Genomic DNA, 23,566 nt, shown 5'->3' on the forward strand with positions numbered 1-23,566 from the left:
CGTTAACTAAGTTAACGTGGACTCTAACGTGGCCACTTATAGCTTGGTCCAACGTTAGTGATAATGTTAAGTGTCACTAACGTTGGCTCCATTTCCTTTCTTCCACGTTAGAGTTCATGTTAACTTAGTTAACGTGACTCTTAACGTGGGCAATGATGGCTTCGAGAGCGTTATTGGCAATCACTTTTCTCATTAACTTTGCAAGTTACTCCCATTCCACGTTAGTGTTAACGTTAGTGTAACTAACGTAGCCACTAATGTGGTTCTTCTTTGCTTCCTTTGTCCTGAAATCAAGCAATAAAGTGCATCAAAGTTCTAGTCCAAGTCATGGGAAATGCAACATCAAATTTGTCCTTAAATTCATGCAAAATCCTCATGAAATCATGTAAAGTGCACAATGTATTCTTGAATCAAGATGTAAGTGAATATCTACCCAAAACTAGCTTATTTCCTAAGGAAATGCATGAAACTACCCTAAAAACAATAAAGAAAAGGTCAGTGAAACTGGCCAAAATGCCCTGGCATCAGAACTACACTTTGTATATTTTACTTTCTCTGCAACTTCTGGTTTAACTTTCAGAATGCATTCTTCTTTATCATCTTCCATTTCTAGAGCTATGAACAACTAAACCCCTTTTCATTGGGTTAGGAAGCTCTGTTGTAATTTGATGGATCAATTATAGTTTTCATTCTTCTTCTTCTTTCTTTTCTCTTGATTTTACTAGAAAGCTTTCGATCTTAATCCAATTGGTTAGATGTCTTGGAAAAGAAACTTTCCAAAATTGGATCTCCTCTGAGCCTTGGAAAAGGGATGAGGAAATCATGCTAGAATTGTTTTCTCATATTGGACCAAATTGGGATTTGGATGGATATAGTGACATATAATCCTACCAACATTTTGATTTGGAAATACATGTGGTATAATCAGTGACCACACTTCATCTCTTACCATGAGCAATTAAATCAAGGAATTAGGCAATTGTTCAAGCTTAGAGAGATTGGGTTACCAAGGAATTGGGATCCAATCACTTAAGATTGCCAAGGAGATCAATGAATGCATTGATTGAGAAAGAGATGAGAATGAACTTGATCCGGAGAATGCAACATCTCCTAAGCCCAGTGAATCCCCTATCTCTGATCTTACCCATTCTCTTTATTTTCTGCCATTTACTTTTATACTCATATTCCCAAATCCCCATTTAAGATTCTGTAATTTACTTTTCGCCATTTACATTCAGCCATTTATTTCCAGCATTTACATTTTCTGTTGTTTACTTTCCCGCCATTTAATTTTCTGCAATTCCTCAACTCAATTTCTACTTAGCTCAACTAGAACATTCCTCTAATTAAAGTTGTTTGACCAATCAATCCCTGTGGGATTCGACCTCACTCTATTGTGAGTTTTTACTTGACGACAATTTGGTATACTTACCGAAAGGAGATTTGTTGAGAGACAAGTTTTCGTGCATCAAGTTTACGGCGCCGTTGCCTGGGATTGATTTTGTATCGACAATTATTAAGTTGGAGGATAACTAGATTGAGCATTTTTCTTTTGTTTTGTTTAATTCCATTTGAGTGATTTACTTTCAGTTTTAGTTATTTTCTTTCCTTTATTCCATACCCGTTTGTTGTGTTTTCGTCGTTGTTTACAATTCAGTTCACTAACCTACTAACTGTTTGATATATTGCATCACTCACACTAACAGCTATTCTAATAAGAGTAATTTCTTCATTCCTTTCCTTTCTTGCTTTTTGCTTTGTTGGTTGTATGACAGGTAGAAGAAGCGGGGTCTCAACGTCCTTTGATTCTGAACCTGAGAGGACCCTCCTTAGATTAAGGAAGGAAGCAAGATGGAAGAGGTCGTTGGTGCTGAGGAAGAGGAAGAGTATTTTGAACCAGACATGGAGAACCACCATGAAGAAGAAGCTCACAACCATGCCAGAGAAGGCCTAGTAAATTATGCTGGGCAAGAGAAAAGAGTTCTAGGCTCTTACATCAATCCAAACCTAGGCAATTGTGGAAGTAGCATTCAAAAGCCAACCATACATGCCAATAACTTTGAACTAAAATCCCAGCTCATCACCCTCATTCAAAACAACTGTGCATTCGGAGGAAGTTCCCAAGAAGACCCCAATCAACATCTAACTACCTTCCTAAGGATATGTGATACTGTGAAGTCTAATAGTGTTCATCCTGACACTTATAGACTACTTCTGTTCCCCTTCTCACTCAAGGATAAGGCATCTAAATGGCTAGAATCCTTTCCGAAGGAGAGTTTAACAACCTGGGAAGATGTGGTGAACAAATTCTTGGCAAAATTCTACCCTCCTCAAAGAATCAACAGGTTGAGAACTGAGGTACAAACCTTCAGGCAACAAGATGGTGAAATTCTCTTTGAAGCATGGGAGAGGTTTAAGGACTTAACTAGAAGGTGCCCGCCAGACATGTTCAATGAATGGGTGCAGTTACACATTTTCTATAAAGGTCTTTCTTATGAATCAAAGAAGGCAGTAGACCACTCATCTAGAGGATCTCTGAACAAGAAGAAGACCATTGGAGAAGCCATAGATGTGATCGAGACTGTAGCTGAGAATGACTACTTCTATGCTTCTGAAAGGGGCAACACTCGAGGAGTAATGGAGCTGAACAATATGGACGCTCTGCTGGCTCAAAACAAGATGATCACCAAGCAGCTGGCTGACCTTATCAAGAAGATGGAAAGAAACCAAGTTGCAGCAGTCACCACCTCAGTAGCAGCTCAAGAAGGAGTGAATGCAGAGGAAGAGGGTGACCAGGAACAAGTCAACTATATTGGGAACTCACCTAGGCAGACCCTTGATCCATACTCCAAAACTTATAATCTTGGTTGGAGGAACCACCCAAATTTTGGGTGGGGAAATCAACAAGATCAAGGCCAAGATCAGAGACGTCACAACCCCAACAACAATACAACTCACCAGCATTCCACACAGAGATCATATCAACACCCACCCAACAATACCTTTCAACATCCATATCAAAACCAAATTAGCCCTTCTCACCCCTCCAACCTCAACTCAGCGTCACCATCTGAAGATAGACTCTCCAAGATTGAGACTCTACTTGAAGGAATATGCAAGAAAATCCAAGATAACAGAGTGTTCAAGGATGAGGTGTGAGCTAATATCAAAAACCAAGGAGACACCATCAAGAGGCTGGAGTCTCAAGTGGGATATCTCTCTCATCAGATCCCCAAACCCACTGATAGCTTCCCAAGTGACACGGAGAAAAACCCGAGAGGTGAAGCAAAGAAAGTAAGATGGGAGGAATGCAAGATCGTCACTATAAGTGATAAGGGGAGTGAGGAAGAACTGAACAAATCCTTTGGACACTCTCGAGATATTCCAGCAGAGAAGCAAGAAAAGGGTGACCAAGAAACCAACTCCACACAGAAGAAGGGGCTAAGGGAGAAGGAGATTTTGAACCCATATGCACCTTTTCTCCATAGACTCAAGGGTGGGGTAAAAAAGAAAGTGTACTCAAAGTTCCTCGACATGTTTGCATCCCTCCATGTAAACATACCATTCATCAAGGCCCTCCAACAAATGCCCTCATACATTAAGTGTATGAAAGAGCTGCTGACCAAGAAAAACTCACTAAAAGGAGGACAAACAATAGTGATGAATAAGGAGTGCAGTACTCTCATCCAACCAGAGTTACCTACAAAAAGGAAGGATCCAGGGAGTTTCACATCCCCTATGCTATAGGAGAAACAAGGATTGATAAAGGACTCTGTGACCTGGGGGCAAGTATCAACTTAATGCTTTTATCCCTCATGAAGAAGCTTCAGATCAATGAGCTAATGCGCACAGATGTGGTCATCAAGTTGGCTGACAAAACTCAAAAACAAGCAATAGGAGTGGTTGAAAACGTGTTGGTGAAGGTTGGGAACTACTTCCTTCCCACAGACTTTGTCATCTTGGAGATGGAAGAGAGTTACTTCCATCCAATCATATTGGGAAGGCCATTCTAGCCACAGCCAGAGCACTCATAGATGTAGAATGAGGAGAGCTAATATTGAGGATACATGATGAACAAGTTACCTTCAATGTCTTCAAACCCTCACAAGAAGCAGGTCAGGAAAACAAGGAATCAAGGGAAGATCACAATAAGGCACTGGTGGAAGAAACAAGTACTAAAGCACAAACAGTACACCTGGAAATCCCTTTGGTTAGTAAACAATACAGTCAGAAGGTACAATAGCTAAAGGAAACCCAAGAAGAGCTAAACCCACCAGAATTATATGAGACTAGCAACAAAATTTTCCTGGAGAAAGAGGCCACAAGGAGCAGGATAGCATTAAAAGAAACAAGGAAGAAGGCGCCAAGGGGATGGAGGAACAAGAAGATTCCTACAGAGGATTTCTCCCTAGGGGACAAAGTAATCTCTGCTCATTTCCCAGCTATTCCACCTCATCTACCCACCATTCCATCTCAGCTACGTAAAGTTTTCACCATCAGTAGAATTCTCTCCTTGGAACATGTGGAGGTTGTTAATAAAGCCAACGGAGATAGATTCACTGCAAGAGGGGAAGATTTGAAGCTCTACCAACCACCCTGACAAGGGTAGAACGTCAAGCTAATGACACTAAAGAAGCGCTTCATGGGAGGCAACCCATATTTTAATTTTTTTTATGATGTCTGAAGTAGTTAATAAAGCAAGGTTCATGAATTCCAAATCAACTTTGACAAACACTTAGATGAATCCTTATATGCAACATATAGTGAACAATAAGTTTGGTGTTCCAGGCAAACTAAGAGGACAAGAACACAATTCACACTGTGTTACTCTTAGAGCCTTAATCAACTCTTTTTACACCACATGGTCACAAACTAAGTTTGGTGTCACCAATGTTGCATATATGAACAACTAATCAGTCAGTTGGGTTGTATTCATGAATAGCACTTAGTTATTTAAAAAAAATTTAAAAAGTAGTTATTCCACTTTCTAATTTTGCCGCCACTATCCAAACTCATTAGTTCCTTTTATCTTGTAGGAGAAATGAAGGGAAGATTGGATGGAATTGATGGGACAAATGAAGAAGGGAGTTCGGCCACTTCAAAAAGGGATCCATACACATGTCTTCAAAGGGGAATGCATTGGGAAATGTTGCCATACAACAATGGAAAGAGAATACCCTTGGAGACCGAACCAACCCATCATAAAAGTGGTGATCCTTGTGCTCATTTCATGCCAAACCCCAACCATCCATGATTAGCCTATACCATCAATCCACACCTTTCATTTACTCACCAATTTTTTATATAAGTGGCTCTTATTCCGTACCCCTTCACATTCCAATTCTCCTTTCTCCATACTTCTTACTCGCACCCACGCCCTTAGCTACACCCTTTCAAACCATTCACACTTCTACAATTCAGAAAGCACTCATGGCATCATCAAGCTCCAAGAGGCGAAAGGGAAAGGAACCGATGGAGAGCATTCCTTTTGATGAAGAGAGGTTCAAGACCACCTTCCATGAGCTCCAGTTTGAACGGATAAAATACAAGAAAATATTGCCAGAATTAACATTCCAGTTCAATGATGATGAGTGCCCACAGATTAGAGAGAAGATTGAACAAAGGGGTTGGCAAGAACTCACAAACCCAGACACAAAGATAAATTAAAATCTCATTAAGGAGTTCTATGCCAATTTAGCCAGAGAAGACACTACCAAGGCTCCTACCTTCAAAAGCTACGTAAGAGGAACAGAGGTGGACTTCAGTCCGAATGCCATAATGAGGACTCTTCATCTGAGATCACACCCTTCTGATAAGCCCAGCTATCAAGCAAGAATAAGTAACGGTCCCGACAATGATGAACTTGAAGAAATTGTGAACGAAATGTGTGTTATAGGATCAGATTGGGAAACGTATTTGGATAAGAGGCCACGGTTCATTAGAAGAGGAGGCCTCATCCTGGAAGCTAAGGGATGGTTTGAGCTCGTGAGAAGATTCATCCTTCCAGCCTCAAACAATTCTGAGGTCAACATTGCTCGAGCTACTATAGTACATTGCATTATGAGGGGTGGAGACATCAATGTACATGACATTATAGTTGAGGGGATCTAAGAAGCAGCCAAAAAGGTTGATCCGAGTGCTCGACTTTGCTACCCCAATACCATCCTGAGTCTATGTATGAAAGCCAAGGTAGTCTTCGACGATAGCAATCCAAATTGGATAAACCCTGGGAGGTTAGTTACGCTCCAGCGCATAACTTATGTGGCTGGACATATGCATAATTTGCACTCTGCGATCCCAAGGTATGATACAGTTCACAAAGACCTGACAGAATAAGAGGAGGGAAAGGTGAAGCAATAGAAGGAAACATTGAAGAAGAAGATGGAGGATGCTGGCTTCTGGAAAAAGTTGGTCGGAAAGCGCAAAGGAAATGGGGGTTTGAGCACTCAAGAAGGACACAAAGAGGACAAACAAGAGAGAGAGCATGGGCAGCCTCATGAGTAAAAGGTGGCGGAGTTCCTTTTCATTTTCTTTCTTTCAATGTCTAAATAAGGAAAATCGTCTATGAAATAGAACATGCTTCCATAGTAGCTTAAGAGTTTTCAATCTTATCTTTAAAATTTCTTTTCTTAAGTCCATGTGTGCTAGTCTAAGTCCCCTGTTGTCATTTTCATCCTGTTTAAATGTATGCTTGCCCTTTAAGTTAAATAAAAGAAAATGTTATGAAAAACCAGAATGGGGTTCATCTTGTGGAGTAAGTTCTTAATGTTTGTGGTGTAGTAATTGGTTAGCTAAGTTGGTCCACCAACAAGGTATACAGGCAACTACATGTTCTGAATCCTATGCTTGAAGCACATTCTATGAGACCAATTAAATAACAAGGTCCTAATAAGAAAAAAAAAGAACAGTGAGAGTTGGAAAAAGAAAGAAAAGAATAAGAAATAAGGCTAGGCACCAAGGGTTTAAATCTTGAGGGATGTGTCTGTGGTGTTCCTGTGCCAAGGATCTGCTTGGATGAATAAGTTCTCAGGAGTGCTTCATCACTTGGTAACTTGGGTTAACTAACCCGGGATTATCAACTGAAAATCCACTATCAAGAGCAACCTTGCTACAGAACACTTAGTAACCCAAGGAGGTGCTGGGCACCAAGGCCTCAAGGAAAGAAAATAGCAAACCATATGCCTATGGTGTGCATGTATGGGGGAAAGAGACTTGAGGGTGTAAGTCCTTATGGGTGTTTCAACACCTAGCACCTTGAACTAACTGGTTCGGGAGTATTGGCTGAAAGCTTATTTTAAAGAGTTGCCCCCTCACAAACCACTTAGCCTAAGAATGCAATAAATCCTGAAAAGAAAGGAGGGGGGATCAAGGAATAAGGATCTCATAGGATGCAATCAAGCAAGTATTCAAGAGCATGATAAGGACCTGGAAACCAGTAAAGGAATGAACCTAAGTTGCTATGCATGAAACCCCATAAACCAAGAATTTTACTTCTATAATAAGAACTTATTTCTCTTGTTCTTTCATTCATCATTCTTATGTTTCAGTACTTGCTTAGGGACAAGCAAACTTTAAGTTTGGTGTTTTGATGCCAGGGCATTTTGGCTAGTTTCACTGACCTTTTTCTTTATTATTTTAGGATAGTTTCATGTATTTTCTTAGTAATTAAGCAAGTTTTGGGTGAATATACACTTACATCTTGATCCAAGCAAACATTGTGAACTTTACATGATTTCATGAGAATTATGCATGAATTGAATGATAATATGGATGATGCATGATCTCATGACTTGAAACAAAGCTTTGATGCACCTTGTTTGTTTGATTTCAGGACAAAGGAAGCAAAGAAGAACCACGTTAGCAGCCACGTTAGCTTCACTAACGTGACCACTAACGTGGGATGGGAGCGAGCTTGCAATGTTAGTGGTAAAGTTACCACCAATAATGCCTTCGAATGTGATCTTAACCCACGTTAGTTTCCACATTAGTTACACTGACGTGGGAACTATCGTGGAAGAAAGGGGGAGCTCCAATGTTAGTGGTAAAAGTGAACACCACTAACGTTCCAAAATGCCACACTAAGCCACGTTAAGAGCCACGTTAATCCAATTAACATAGACTCTAACGTGGAGTAAAGAGGAAGTCGCAAGCGTTAGTGACACTCACCTTTGTCACTAACGCTAGACCAAGCCTAAATTGCCTACGTTAGTGGTCACGTTAAGACCACTAACGTGAAGGGTAACGTAGAGCAATGAATGATAAGCCAACGTTAGTGACAATCACCTTTGTCACTAACGTTGGAGATGGCTAATACACCCACGTTAGTAGTCACGTTAATGCCATTAACGTGAAGCATTAACATGGAAGGAAGTGGCGTTTTGAAGTGTTAGTGACAAAGGTAAGTGTCACTAACGCTATCAAGCCTTGGCATGCCCACGTTAAGGGCCACATTAGTTACACTAACGTGGACCATTAACGTGGAAGAAAGGGACACAGAGCAACGTTATTGGTAAAGGTGAATGCCAATAACGTTTGCGAAGGGCTAAGAGGCTACGTTAGTGGTTACATTAGTATCACTAACATTGAAGTTAACGTGGATCAATTGGTTGGGAACGTTAGTGACAAAATTATCATCACTAACGCTTTCGACCCCAATTTTACACTTAACGTTAACGCCACTAACGTCCTAACTAGCTTCCCATCATGCCTAACTCACACTTTCTTTGCAAGAAAAGCTGAGCCCACTAAAGACTGTAACTGCTTCAACTAAAGATCAAGGGCCCATATCCAAGACTTGAAGAGCTAACTAGAAGATCTGAAGAGTAGTATATATAGGGATAGTTTTGAATTAAAAAGGGATCTGGAACTTGAGAACTACACTTTGTATATTTTACTTTCTCTGCAACTTCTAGTTTAATTTTCAGAATGCATTCTTCTTTACCATCTTCCATTTCCAGAGCTATGAACAACTAAACCCCTTTTCATTGGGTTAGGGGAGCTCTGTTGTAATTTGATGGATCAATTATAGTTTTCATTCTTCTTCTTTTTTCTTTTCTCTTGATTTTACTAGAAAGCTTTCGATCTTAATCCAATTGGTTAGTTGTCTTGGAAAAGAAACTTTCTATAATTGGATCTCCTCTGAGCCTTGGAAAAGGGATGAGGAGATCGTGCTAGAATTGCTTTCTCATGTTGGACCAAATTGGGGTTTGGATGGATATAGTGACATATAATCCTACCAACACTTTGATTTCGAAATACATGTGGTATAATTAGTGACCACACTTCATCTCTTCCCATGAGCAATTAAATCAAGGAATTGGGAAATTGTTCAAGCTTAGAGAGTTTGGGTTGCCAAGGAATTGGGATCCAATCACTTAAGATTGCCAAGGAGATCAATGAATGCATTGATTGAGGAAGAGATGAGAATGTACTTGATCCGGAGAATGCAACATCTCCTAAGCCCAATGAATTCCCCATTTTTGATCTTACCCAGTCTCTTTATTTTCTGCCATTGACTTTTATGCTTATCTTTCCAAATCCCCATTTAAGATTCTGTAATTTACTTTCCGCCATTTACATTCAGCCATTTATTTCCAGCATTTACATTTTCTGTTGTTTACTTTCCCGCCATTTAATTTTCTACAATTTCTCAACTCAATTTCTGCTTAGCTCAACTAGAACATTCCTCTAATTAAAGTTGCTTGACCAATCAATCCCTGTGGGATTCGACCTCATTCTATTGTGAGTTTTTACTTGACGACAATTCGTTATGCTTGCCGAAGGGAGATTTGTTGAGAGACAAGTTTCCGTGCATCAGCATTCTTGTTGGCGGAAGTAAAGAGAGATGCGACGGTAGTGGAAGCTGGCGTCGCGGACAGGAGCAGCAGTGGCAACACATGAACATCAATGAGGGTGGCTGATGCGACGCTCGCTCACTCACCCGCGGGCTCTTTCTCTCCGCGACTCTGCTTCGATGGCGGCTTCCAGAAGCTCCGGTCTTCCCCCGCGACGGCGACAATGGCAATCCGAGATGAGGGCGACGGCGGCGGCGACAGCAAGATGCGAGGCGGCTTCTCTCTCTCCTTTCAGTCACGGCCTCTCTCTCTCTCTCTCTCTCTCTCTCAGTGACTCGACGGTGACGGCCCCGTCGGTGCCGTCCCCTTTCTTTCCCCCCTCTTTTTCTTAGCTTTTTCCCTTCCTTCCATGCCCCTCTTCTTCTTTCTTTCCCTTTCTTTTGTTTCTTTCTGATGTAGGTTAGCTCAGGAAAGTAAAAGTGAATGGCGGCTAGGGTTAATCTAGGGGCTTAGGGTTAATTTGGTTAAAGTTAGGGTTTGGATTTAATTTAGAAAAATTTGCCTTTAGTAATTTTAATCAAAATAGGATATATTTTATTAATTTCAAATCTAATTTAATCATTAAAATTACTTTAGAAATATTATTTAATTATCAATTTGCTAATTAATATTTAATTAGGTATTCTAATTTAAAATTAGAAATAATATAGTTAATTTTCTCTGTTTATAAAAATTAGAGTATTAAATTTCAAAATCTCAATTATTTAACTAAATCGTATGAAATTTTTATTCTTTTACGATTATTAAGTTGTATAATTTAAATATATAAAATTATTCAATAATTATAAGATTAAATAAGAAGATATTTAAAATAATTTCTAAAAATAAAATTTTTAATGAATATATAAATTGAAATTAACTCATAGTAATATTTTTCGAAAGTTCTGGGTCTTACATTTTTCAATTACTAAAATTACGCAAAATATTCAATTATAATAAAATTACTTAAGAATCTTAATTGATTTACAATGAAATTATCTCCGAATCTATTTAATTATTTCTAATAAAATAATTTCTAAAATTATAAAGTTTAAACTTAATAAAATAAAATCACAATTTATTTATTTTTAGATTTTCAAAAATGCAGGATGTTACAAAATAAAATTATTTTGAAAAAAATATATACACAATTTTTTTTACTCTTAAAGTGTTTAACATTTTGAAAAAAAATTGTTATAAAATATATTTATATTCTGTGACAAATAATTAACTTGTTACAAACAATATTGAATTTTGTGACAAATTAATTTTTTGTTACAAAACAATTGGAGTTTTTGAAACAAAAAAACAAAATTTTTTACAAAATATTTTGAATTTTTGCAACTTGTTTTTTTTGTTACAAAATATTACAATATTTTCTAACAAAACACCATCTCGTTACAAAAACTAACATAATTTGTAACAAAATAAAATAGGTTATTACAAAATATTATCATGTTTTGCAACAACTTGTAATATTGTTACAAAATATTATTCTTTTGTAACAATCACATATTATTGTTAAAAAATACTATTTTTTGTAACAATTTTAAATTTGATACAAATATTTTGCTACAAATATTCCATTTTCTTGTAGTGGTAGTTTCATTTATGTTTCCTTGCTTTATTGTCTTAGTTCTCTTAGTTCTTCTTCTTAATTTCTCATTTTTGTCATTTTTATGTTTATGGATACTCTTGTTAATTTAAATTTTAATTAATGCACATTTATGTTTTCATGTTAATTGTTGCTTCCTTTAATTGCTATTATCATTTTCTTGCTTTTGGTAGTTAGATTTTATTTTTAATGTATTTTAATATTATTTTATTCTCATACACACCAAGTGTTTGATAAAATACTTGGCTTAGTTTTTACATAGTTTTTGTTCACTCTTGGCTTGGAATTGATGATTTTGGTGACCATTGAGTCATTGATGTCCATTCTTGTTTGATACATTAGAGTAGTTAGTTGATTTGGTTTCCATTGACTCTAAGTCTCCCATTAATATTGTTGACTAGGACTTATGGATTGGGATTAACTATGCCTATTTGACTTATCCTCGATGTAGGGTTGACTAAGTAGGATTAACTCTTCATAATTATCATGTGTTTGTGGTCAATGGCTAGGATAGGTAACCTTAGCTCTCAATTACTTGTCAAGAGGTTTCTTGCACTTGAATTTTCCTTTCCTTGCATTTAATTACTTTGATTTGTATTGCTTTAACTTTTAATTCCTTGCATGATCATTTAATTGCTTTCATTCAATTTCTTACATGTTAAGTTACTTTCTTGCTATTTACATTCCTTGCTTTTCTTGCAATCAATCATAGCCAATAATCTTAGCACTTCATTTGCAACTCATAGGGAAGACGACTTGGGATCTCAAACTCCCGGTTATTGTGTTTTGATTGTGACTATCTTTAGAATTAAATTTTATTGTTGGCCAATTGTTGAGTTGGGAACTATACTTACAACACCAATTCTTATTTTGAGATAAAGAAAATTCCTAACTCACTTTGGGCCTAACATCAAGTTTTTGGTGTCGTTGCCGGGGAGTTGCAATGGTGTAAAGTTATGGCTATTGTAAATATGTTAATATGTAAATAGCTTACTTTTTGTTTGTCTTTGCTTTTGTTAATGGTTAGGATTGGGATCTCAGAGGACATTGGAAATTCAAGCATTGGTGGGGAAGTCAAGCACAAGCCACCATAGCAAGGTCTCTCCTAATTGTCTAACTTAAAGACAATAAATAAAAGTGCTTGGTAACATCTTTCTAACTCTCCCTCTCTTTTAGCATTTGTTTGTTGAATTTTTGCTTCTTTTAATTAGCTTAGTTTGGTAGAATTTTTGTGTTGATCTTGCATTTTTAGGGTAGAATAAATTTTGGGGTTAGAAAAGCTATTTTGGATGTCATGTTTGGTCCCTTAGAGCACTAAATTTTTTTTTGAAAACAGAGCATGTGCGCGTGCACACACCTCCCCAATTTTGCATTCTGTGCATACGCACCCACCTGTGCGTACGCACACTCATTAGCGCCCCCTCTATTGAGAGAGTTCACAAATCTTGTGCGCTCGCATCCCCCTCTTTTTGCCTCTTGTGTGTACGCACGGACCTGTGTACGTACGCACAGATGGCGATTCAGGCATTAATTTTTTACGTTTCATTTTCTTAAAAAAAAAATTTAAGCCTTTCTGTGCATGGGCACAGGTCTGTGCCCACGCACACCTCAAAACAAGGCCTCTGTTCGCGGCGTTTGCATGCATAGTACAAACACACAACTTTACAATTTTGCACATCGATGCCGCGTCCCTCACGCGTACGCATCACCTTCCATTTTCTCTCTTCTACGCGGACGCGTCGCTCACACATACGCATCGATTCCCTTTTTCGCACGCATCACACGTATGCGTCCCTCACATGTATGCGTGACCCCTTGTGCGTGCGCACGGCCCTTTGTCCGTACGCACACCCCTGTTTTCTCACCATTATACTTTTTTTCTTCTCTTATCTCTACTTCTTCTCTTCTTTTCTCTTCTCCTCTATTCTTTCCCTCCTTCAACCACCACTCACCACTATACTTCACCACCCATGACACTCACCTTTAGTTAGTTAGTTAGTTAGTTAGTTATTTAGCTTAGTTAGTTTAATTTTCTATTTTGATGCTAAGTGTTGGATGATTGAGTTGATTTGTTGATTATGTTGAGATATTGCTGCTGAATTATTATTGTTGTTACTATTTATTGAGGTTTTAAATTGTTGCTTGGTATTGAGTTCTTCACGTTTAATTTTGCATATACCAAGTACTCATAACATTGCCTTTGAAAATCTCTTTTGGATTTCTAAATTGCATGTTTTTGCCACCATGTAATTTGATTTCATAATCTATCATTAGGCAATTTAATTGTAGTTGATGCATTTTTTGTTAGGTGATGTTTGCTATGATTGATTTTTTTTTAAGTTACCTAGTTCATGCATTGAAATTAAAGAATTGTGAAATTGGATCATAAGCTTGTCTAATGACACTTTTTGAGCTTTTTAAGCTTTGTGGATTATGCTTGCCATGTTTTCCACTTCATGTCAATTAGGTGTTGCCTCATCATCCAATTCACAATTTCTTTATTCTTGCTTGAATGCTCTTGTACTTCTTTGTTTCTTGTTTGTTTATCTTAGTATACAAGTTTCTTTAAAGTATTTCAAGCACACTAGAATGAATGAAGTGCATGCTTATTTTGTCTAATTGAGGCATAACTTTCTTTGCTAGTGTGTGTATTCTAAACTGCGCAACTTAGAACACACACTTGTTTTCTTCATGTCACAAACTTATTCACTCACCTCAATCTAGTGAATACCACCTCATTCCAACAATCCATGCTTCCTTGTTTTTCCATTTACTCGTCTAACAGTATTATTGCCTATTTTTCATGGATAAGTTACCATAAACAACAAGGGAAGCGGGAGGAGGAGCATGCATCAGCCGATTGATCCACCAGCTGAAGGTGGCAATCCAAAATCACTACACCCCCTTGCTCAACTTTGAGTGCACGGAGGACCGTGCAAACCCATAAGTGTGAGGAGGTCGTCATCAATCGACCATCTTGGATGACATACGCTAATCCTAACACTTTCATCTTCTTTTTGAATTCTTAGTTGCATTTTTTCTTCTTGGGTTGATATTTTAGTACCTTAATTGCATTTTTTCTTAATTTATTGCATTTCTTTGCATATACATAATAACCTTAGTTAATATAATGAAAATTTTCCAAGAAAAATATTCTTGATAGGGCATTGACATCCTAATTGATTTGAGTTGGAACTTTTGATGGAGACTTGCTTGAAAATATATTGTGGAACATGTTTGAGTTATGAACACATAAGCATGTGAGTTTTGAGCCTAATTGTGTGGTTACACCATATAACCACTATTTTCATTCTTGTGTTTGTTATTCTCTTTTTATGATTGGAATCTTTGATTTGTTTGATTCTTTTTGTCCATTATTTGATGTATATATGCATTTATATGATTGAAGCCATCTTTTCATTAAGCTCACTTGTCCCGAATGACCTACCCTATTATCTTCCTTTGTTAACCAACTTTGAGCCAATTTCAATCCCCTCTTGTTCTTAAAGTTAGCACATTACTAGCCTTAAAATGAAAAATAAATAAATGTCCTTTATTTGGATCTTTGATTAGCTTAGGCTACTGAGAGTGTATTGGTGCACGAAATTGTGATCTCAACGGCGCCAAAAACTTGGTACGCACATTCATAATCTCAATTCCTTTTCATAACTCCGTACAACTAACCAGCAAGTACACTGGGACGTCTAAGTAATAAACCTTACGTGAGTAAGGGTCGATCCCACGGAGATTGTTGGCTTGAAGCAAGCTATGGTCATCTTGTAAATCTTAGTCAGGCAGATTCAAATGGTTATGAGGTTTTGATAATTAAAATATAAATAAAATATAAAATAAGATAGAAATACTTATGTAATTCATTAGTGAGAATTTTAGATAACCGTATGGAGATGCTTTGCTCCTTCTGAATCTCTGCTTTCCTACTGCCTTCATTCAATCATTCATACTCCTTTCCATGGCAAGCTGTATGTTGGGGGGATCAGCGTTGTCAATGGCTACTGTCTGTCCTTTCAGTGAAAATGGTCCAAGTGCGCTGTCACCGCACGGCTAATCATATGTCGGTTTTCACTTATATTGGAATAGGATCCATTGATCCTTTTGCGTCTGTCACTACGCCCAACACTCGCGAGTTTGAAGCTCGTCACAGTCATCCCATCCCAGATCCTACTCGGAATACCACAGACAAGGTTTAGACTTTCCGGATCTCAAGAATGCTACCAATTGATTCTAGATTATACCACGAAGACTCCGATCTTTCGGAATGGAGGCTAAGAGATACACACTCAAGCTATTGCAGATAGAACGGAAGTGGTTATCAGGCACGCATTCATATGTGAGAATGATGATAAGTCTCACAGATCATCACATTCATCAGGTTGAAGTGCGAGTGAATATCTTAGAATAAGAATAAGCTTGAATTGAATAGAAAAATAATAGTACTTTGCATTAATTCGTGAGGAACAGCAGAGCTCCACACCTTAATCTATGGGGTGTAGAAACTCCACCATTAAAAATACATAAGTGATGAAGGTCCAGGCATGGCTGTGTGGCCAGTCCCCTAAACGTGATCAAGAGATCAAAAGTGATACAAAGATAGTCTCAACAATGATCAAAAGATGTTCAAAAGATATGAAATAAATCACTAAAAGTAGTTTTTATACTAAACTAGTACCTAGGGTTACAGAAAATAAGTAACTAAGTACAGATAGTGCAGAAATCCACTTCCGGGGCCCACTTGGTGTGTGCTTGGGATGAGCATTGAAGCTTTCACATGTAGATACTTTTCTTGGAGTTAAATGCTAGACTGCAGTTTCTTTGTGGCGTTTAACTTCAGAATAGGGCAGGAAGTTGGCGTTTGAACGCCAGTTTGCGTCGTCAAAACTTGGGCAAAGCATGGACTATTATATATTGCTAGAAGGCCCAGGATGTCTACTTTCCAACACAATTGAGAGCGCGCCAATTGGGTTTCAGCCAGAAAATACCTGAAATCACAAAAAAACACACAAACTCATAGTAAAGTCTAGAAATATGAATTTTGCATAAAAACTAATAAAAACATAGTAAAAACTAACTAAATCATACTAAAAACTACCTAAAAACAATGCTAAAAAGCGTATAAATTCTCCGCTCATCACAACACCAAACTTAAATTGTTGCTTGTCCCCAAGCAACTGAAAATCAAATAGGATAAAAAGAAGAGAATATACTATAAATTCCAAAATATCAATGAAACTTAGCTCCAATTAGATGAGCGGGACTAGTAGCTTTTTCCCTCTGAACAGTTTTGGCATCTCACTTTATCCTTTGAAGTTCAGAATGATTGGCATCTATAGGAACTCAGAATTCAGATAGTGTTATTGATTCTCCTATTTCAGTATGTTGATTCTTGAACACAACTACTTTATGGGTCTTGGCCATGGCCCTAAGCACTTTGTTTTCCAGTATTACCACCGGATACATAAATGCCATAGACACATAACTGGGTGAACCTTTTCAGATTGTGACTCAGTTTTGCTGGAGTCCCCAATTAGAGGTGTCCAGGGTTCTTAAGCACACTCTTTTTGCTTTGGATCACGACTTTAACCGCTCAGTCTCAAGCTTTTGGCTTGACACCTTCACGCCACAAGCACATGGTTAGGGACAGCTTGGCTTAGCCACTTAGGCCAGGATTTTATTCCCTTGGGCCCTCCTATCCATTAATGCTCAAAGCCTTGGATCCTTTTTACCCTTGCCTTTTAGTTTAAAGGGTTACTGGCTTTTTGCTCTTGCCTTTTGGTTTAATGAGCTCTTGGCTTTTTCTGCTTGCTTTTTCTTTTTCTTTCTTTTTCTTTTATTTTCACCATTTTTTTCGCAAGCTTTGTTCTTCATTGCTTTTTCTTGCTTCAAGAATCAATTTTATGATTTTTTAGATTATCAATAACATTTCTCCTTTTTCATTATTCTTTCAAGAGCCAACAATTTTAACATTCATAAACAACAAATTCAAAATACATATGCACTGTTCAAGCATTCATTCAGAAAACAAAAAGTATTGTCACCACATCAAAATAATTAAACTAATTTCAAGGATGAATTTGAAATTCATGTACTTCTTGTTCTTTTGTAATTAAAACATTTTTCATTTAAGAAAGGTGATGGATTCATAGGACATTCATAGCTTTAAGGCAAAGACACTTAGACACTAGTGATCATGTAATAAGACACAAACATAAATAAAACATAAAGCATAATTTTCGAAAAACAGAAAAATAAGAGCAAGGAGATTAAGGAATGGGTCCACCTTAGTGATGGCGGCTAGTTCTTCCTCTTGAAGATCCAATGGAGTGCTTTAGCTCCTCAATGTCTCTTCCTTGCCTTTGTTTCTCCACCCTCATAGCTCTTTGATCTTTTCTAATTTCATGGAGGAGCATGGAATGCTCTTGGTGCTCTACCCTTAGTTGTCCCATGTTGGAACTTAATTCTCCTAAGGAAGTGTTGATTTGCTCCCAATAGCTTTGTGGAGGGAAATGCATCCCTTGAGGCATCTCAAGGATTTCATGATGAGGAATTTCCTCATGCTCTTGTTGAGGTCCATGAGTGGTCTCTCTTGTTTGCTCCATCCTTTTTTTAGTGATGGGCTTGTCCTCTTCAATGAGGATGTCTCCCTCTATGACAATCCCAGCCGAATTGCAGAGGTGACAAATGAGGTGAGGAAAGGCTAAACTTGCCAAAATGGAGGACTTGTCAGCCACCTTGTAGAGTTCTTGAGGTATAATCTCATGAACTTCCATTTTCTCTACATTCATGATGCTATGGATCATGATAGCCCGGTCTATAGTAACTTCAGACTGGTTGCTAGTGGGAATGATTGAGCGTTGGATGATCTCTCCATATAAGTGGTTTTGATGGACCTTTGAGATGAATCTCTCCATCTCCCATGACTCAGAGGTGGAAGCAATTGCCTTCCCTTTCCTCTTTCTTGAGGTTTCTCTGGCCTTAGGTGCCATTAATAGTTATAGAAAAACAAAAAGCAATGCTTTTACCACACCAAACTTAAAAGGTTTGCTTGTCCTCGAGCAAAGGAAGAAAGAAAGTAGTAAAAGAAGAAGAAAATGGAGGAGATGGAGGGAGATATGTGGTTCGGCCAAGGGGTAGAAGTAGTGGTTGTAATATGTGAAAATGAAGGAGTGGTGAGGGGTTTATATAGGGGTGGGGGGAGGGTTAGGTTTCGTGTATTAGGGTTAGGTTTTGGGAGGGAAAGGATTTTGAATTTGAAGGTAGATGGGGTTCTGGGGGAGAGTGAATGAGGTGATTGGTGAAGGGTATTTAGGGAAGAGATATGGAGGTGATTGATGAAGGGTATTTGGGGAAGAGTGTTACGAAAATGTGTGAAGAAGAGTGAGAGAGAGGTGGGGTAGGTGGGGATCCTGTGGGGTCCACAGATCCTGAGGGGTCAAGGACTTATCATCACTGCTCCATTTAGGCCTGTAAACGCCCTTAGAGTGCAATCCTAGCGTTTAACGCCAGACTGCTACTTGTTTCTGGCATTAAATGCCAAGCTGTAGCCTGTTTCTGGCGTTAAACGCTAGTCTGATGCTTCTTACTGGCGTTTAAACGCCAGTAAGCTCTTCCTCCAGGGTGAGCTACTTTTAATGCTATTTTTCATTCTATTTTTGATTTTTCAGTTGTTTTTGTGACTTCACATGATCATCAACCTAAAGAAAACATAAAATAACAATGGAAAATAAATAGATATAATTAAATAACATTGGGTTGCCTCCCAATAAGCGCTTCTTTAATGTCAATAGCTTGACAGTGAGCTCTCATAGAGACTTCATGATTGCTCCTAGATATTTAGCAACTTGCTCTTCAGTGATGTCTTTATCCTCTTCAGAGGAGAAATATTCATCAGAGCTCATGAATGGCAGAAGAAAGTTCAATGGAATCTCTATGGTCTCTGTATGAGCCTCAGATTCATTTGGTTCCTCAAAGGGAAACTCCTTTCTGTCCAGAGGACGTCCCATGAGGCATTTCTCACTAGGACTCACGTCCTCCTCACTCTCTTCAGGTTCGGCCATGTTGGTCATGCTTATGGCCTTGAATTCTCTCTTGGGATTTTCTTCTGTATTACTTGGGAGAGTACTAGGAGGAGTTTCAGTAATCTTCTTACTCAGCTCACCAACTTATGCCTCCAAATTTCTAATGGAGGACCTTGTTTCATACATGAAACTTAGTGTGGTTGACGTGGCGGAAATTGGCTAATTAAGAATTGATATAAGTTGTGCATTGCAAGTATAGTTCTTAACCAACCAGAAATCTGCTTGTCAATTTAGAAAGGTCGTCACAAAAAATTAAAATTCAACTACTGGGAGTATGAATCCCAGGTCGTCTCCCAACGAGTTGCAGAAAGGTGTGCTATTTTATTAATCAGATATTTTCAGAAAGAGTTTGAGTTGAATAAACAGGAATTTAAATTGGGGAAATTAAGTAATTTAAATAAAAGCCTTGATTGGGAGTAGATTAGTTGGAAGCCCTATTCTTGTTGCAGTACTCTCAAGATTAATTGATAATTGAAGGTCGTTCTGTTTAGTTATCCCTTACTAAATAAGGGAAAGTCAAACAAGTTGGAATGATGTTTCTACTCACAAGTCCCAATCCGCTTACTTGGAAGGATTGGCGTTAGTGACTAGAGAGCCATCCAACAATAAACCCAATTACAATTTCTCCTTTGAACATTCCAACTCAAAGGTTCCTTTCAATCAACTCCCCATCAAGTCAGGGAACTACTCGCTCATTGTGAATGTAGAACTCATAATAGAGGAAAGAGAATTAAAGAAAGACATGATAAATAAAACTCAAAGGAATTAATTAAAAATAAAAGTAACTCTTAATAATCCAATAGTAAAATTGAGTAAATTAAAGGACATGGAAGAGTAAAGCCAAGTAAAGAAAAAGAACTAGAATAACGAAGTCTTGATGAGGTAATAACTCTTCTCGATATCCCAATGCAAAGAACAATAGAAAATAAAAATCCTATGAACTATGAGTGTGTAGAGAGAAAACCTAGAGGAGGAGTAAAACTAGATCTAAAAAACTAAAACTGTGTAGAATGAATGTTGTTTTTGGTTTCTGCATGTTCTCTGGCTCTAGTTTGCTTTTCTGGGCTGAAAACTGGGTCAAAACAGGGCCCAAAATCGCCCCCAGTGAATTCTGCAGATTATGCAGATCGCGCATGTCACGCGATCGCGTCATTCATGTGGACGCGTCATGCGGCGTTTTGCTTTGCCACGCGGGGGCGTCGTCCTCGCCTCCGCGTCACTTGTGCTATTCCAATCCGCGCGGTTGCGTGAGCCATGCGGCCGCGTCACTGCGATTTCCTCTCTTCCGCGCGGTCGCGTGAGCCATGCGACCGCGTCACTTCTCGCTGGTCATCTCCTTAATTTCTTGTGTTCCTTCTATTTTTGCAAGCTTCGTTTCCAATCTCCAACTCATTCATGCCCTATAAAGCCTGAAACACTTAACACACAGATCACGGCATCGAATGGAATAAAGGAGAATTAAAATACATAATTAAAAGTCTCTAGGAAGCAAGTTTTCAATCATGTAATAATTTTAGGAAGGAAATATAAATGCATGCTAATCATATGAATAAGTGGGTAAAGATCATGATAAAACCACACAATTAAACACATTATAAACCATAAAATAGTGGTTTATCAACCTCCCCACACTTAAACATTAGCATGTCCTCATGCTTAGTTGAAGGAGATAAAATAAATGAGTAGGAACATGTAAAACTCATACAATGCAATGCAACCTATATATATGAATGCAACTATATGATTGTTGTCTACTTGATCAATAATAAATAAGCTCTTCAAAACAATTACAAATCAAATTCCACTAATTCAATTCTCATGCAGTAAGAACAGATAAAAATGCAAGAAGGCAGCTCATGAAAGCAGGGAACATAGAATTTTAAGCATTGTACCCTCACTGATGATGTATATACGCTCTAATCGCTCTAGTGTATAGGGCAATCACTCTATCCTTCTCTAATCATGCTTTCTAATTTTTGTTCTTCTCCTAATCAATCAACAACATTTAATATACCAATGCAGACATCATGAGGTCTTTTCAAGGTTGTAATGGGGCCAAGGTAATGGTAAGGATACATATATGGCTAAGTAAGCTTATAAACTGAATCTTTAATTAACCCAAGCTTTAACATAACCTACATATATATTCTATATAACTTTAGAATTCATACCTAGCTACCCAGAATTTCTCTTTCACATTCCATACTCATGTATCAACTTTTATTTTAATTTTATCATACATGCATTGACCTTTGAATTCTTAACTTAACGTTGGGGTAATTTTGTCCCCTTATTTATTTATTGAATATTTTTTATTTTTTTTAATATAAGCATAAAAATAAACATAGCTTATCAATGCACATAGATTTTTAATTCTTATGGTTTCACATGAGTTGGTATCCAAATTTCCATTATATTATCATGACACATTCCCTTATTATCTTTTGTTCCCATAATTTTCCATACTTAATTAGCACACACAATTATATCTTAAGCTAACTAAAGATTCAGTTTAGGATATATAATTGTTTATCCGCTTAAGGCTAGTAATATGGTAAAATATAGAACAAATGGGATTTAAAGGCTCAAAGTGGCTAACAAAGGTAATTGAAAGGGTAGGCTTAATTTGGATAAGTGAGCTAAACAATTAATGGCCTCAATCATATGCAAACATATAAATATAATAAATATTGGACATATAGGATGAGACAAAGTATATATTACAATCATAGAGAAGTAAACACACAAGAATAAAATAATTATGGTTAGATAATGTAACCATGCATAAAGGCTCAAATCTCACAGGTTGTGTGTTCTTTTAGCTCAAAAATCATGTTCCAAATACAACTTCAAGCAAATTTAACATAAAAAAATTCCTTAAAATTAGTGAAATTTTGTTCCAAAAATAGAGTCTTAGAAGAAACTTATTGTCTTTTCAATCAAGTAGAACATGCATGCAACTAATCTATTACTATGCAATTTATCCTATTCTATAAAAAAAAACTAACTAAATATCCTAATTTATTGGTGTTTAGGGAAGAGAAATTACCTCCGAAAGTCAGGTACTGACCGACCTCCCCACACTTAAGGCTTTGCACCGTCCTCGGTGCCATCTGTCAGGAACAGGGGTAGGCTGGTAGCAGTATCTCCACAGTCGGGACCATCATGGCTCCCTGTGCTGGTAAAAGAAGTGGAGTCCGGGGTGTCTGAGTCCTTGACTTTTCCCATAATCAGCTCCTTGAGGTATGTGAATCGGCGCTTGTTACGGTGCTCTCTCATCTTAGCTTTCTGTTCCTGCCGATCCAACCTTTCGAGTATCTGATGGAGTAGTTGGTCTGTAGTAGGTGCTTGTGGTACGGAAGGAGGAATGTCCTGAGCCGGTTCAGTGGGCTGGCTTGTAGTGGTTGCTGAGGGTCTGATATATTTCCCATTAGGGACATATTGATCATCCCGTGGAAGTATGGCTTTGGTGTCCCCAGCTCTGAAGGAGACTCCGGCTGCTGAGACGAGATTTGAGACCAAGGCGGGAAAAGGTAAGTTGCCCGCGATTGGTACATGTCCCATGGCATTCCGGATGTGTCTTGGTAGGTTCAGAGGCTGGTCTATAAGGATGCACCATAGTAGAACAGCCATGTCCGCAGTGAAGGAGGACTCATGAGTGCTCGAAAAGACGTAATGGGACATGATCTGTGCCCATACGCGAGCCTCCAAAGTAAGTGCTGAAGCCAAAATTCCCTTAGGGCGGGTACGATGGTATCCGTAGATCCATCGGCTGCTAGGTAGTGCGATAACTCTGAGAACAGCGTCCCAGTCAAATTGGTACATCTGGCGCTTGAGTGCGGCTTCTTGAAAGGCGTCCAAACCTTCTGGAATAAGGGGAAGACCTAGAGCTTTTTGAATGGCCTCTTCTGTAATGGGGACTTGCTTCTGACGGACAAAGACAGACTGTAGGGATGGCAAGTGGAAGTTGGAGTAGAACTCGACTACCCAAGAATGATTGACCTGCCTCGGCTGTCTCTGTAGGA

The 23,566-nt window shown here is 38.2% G+C and overlaps 1 non-coding gene across 1 annotated transcript; it reads right to left on the reverse strand.

Annotated features, from left to right (window-relative positions):
- Positions 1-2,343: 2,343 nt before the first annotated feature.
- LOC148567289 (small nucleolar RNA R71) lies at positions 2,344-2,447 on the reverse strand. The gene has a single exon (XR_015881893.1). It is a non-coding gene; the product is annotated as a small nucleolar RNA R71 (small nucleolar RNA).
- Between the last annotated feature and the right edge of the window lie 21,119 nt (positions 2,448-23,566).

Source organism: Arachis ipaensis, chromosome B4 (assembly GCF_059453495.1).
Source record: "Arachis ipaensis isolate K30076 ecotype BB chromosome B4, ASM5945349v1, whole genome shotgun sequence".
Taxonomy (NCBI): Eukaryota; Viridiplantae; Streptophyta; class Magnoliopsida; order Fabales; family Fabaceae; genus Arachis; species Arachis ipaensis.